Raw genomic sequence first — 897 nt, 5'->3', positions numbered from 1 at the left:
TAAATTTTAATACAGTATAACATTTGTAGCCAATTTTTTTTATTTGTGTGCAGCTACGAGACCAAGTAAATGAGCGAAGTTCGAGTTTTTTTACTTTAGAGACCAAGTGAAAAAGTTTTCTAGCTAACATAGTATGTTTTTAATTTAAGCCTTTTAGCTTATTTCAATCACCTATATATGCTTTCAAATTTTTGTACATTTATCTGCTATAGTTTATGAGTCCATCTCTGTTCAACATACCAAAAAAAAAAAAAAAATTGTTTATGAGTTCGTTAAGTTTAGCTGTTTTGAAACTTCGATTTTTGAAAAATTTCTATAGAACTTTGTAAGAAATGGTATTGTAATCATATTTTATTCGTTAAACTTTTTCTAATCAACTTTTAAGCGGCTTTTTTGCGAGAAAATCGTACTTTTTTAGTTAAATTTTTTGAAATGTTAAAAACACTATTGTATACAAAAGTTTCTTTCTTTTTTTTGTTCTCGCACAATATTTCTTTACTGATAGGTGTGTTTTCTAAGGGAACATATTATTGTAAAATTTAGTTTTGCTCTGAGATAAGTCTCTTTGTATCACATTTTTATTAGCAGAAAACTAAAAAGAACTTTTATCAAAAACAACTGACCAAATTCGATTTGCAAATATGTTTATTGCCAGAGTATAGAGTTGCACTTTTTATCGTCATCAAATTGCTTTGTTTAGGTACGCATGAAAATATTTGAAACTCTAATGTATGTATATTTTCCACGTCAAATTTATAAGCAAGCCAACAAATACAAAAAAACGTTTATTTTGATTTTCTTTTTCTATTGTCAGTGGTAATTCACATCTTTCCCAATCTCGTATATGCAGAAGTAAGTTCTCTTAAGAATGTACGTTCATATCGCAGAAACCAGAGT

The sequence above is a fragment of the Glossina fuscipes genome, unplaced genomic scaffold, assembly GCF_014805625.2.
Source record: "Glossina fuscipes isolate IAEA_lab_2018 unplaced genomic scaffold, Yale_Gfus_2 2, whole genome shotgun sequence".
Taxonomy (NCBI): domain Eukaryota; kingdom Metazoa; phylum Arthropoda; class Insecta; order Diptera; family Glossinidae; genus Glossina; species Glossina fuscipes.
The sequence above is the reverse complement of the archived record's forward strand: the minus strand, read 5'-3'. Positions refer to the sequence as shown.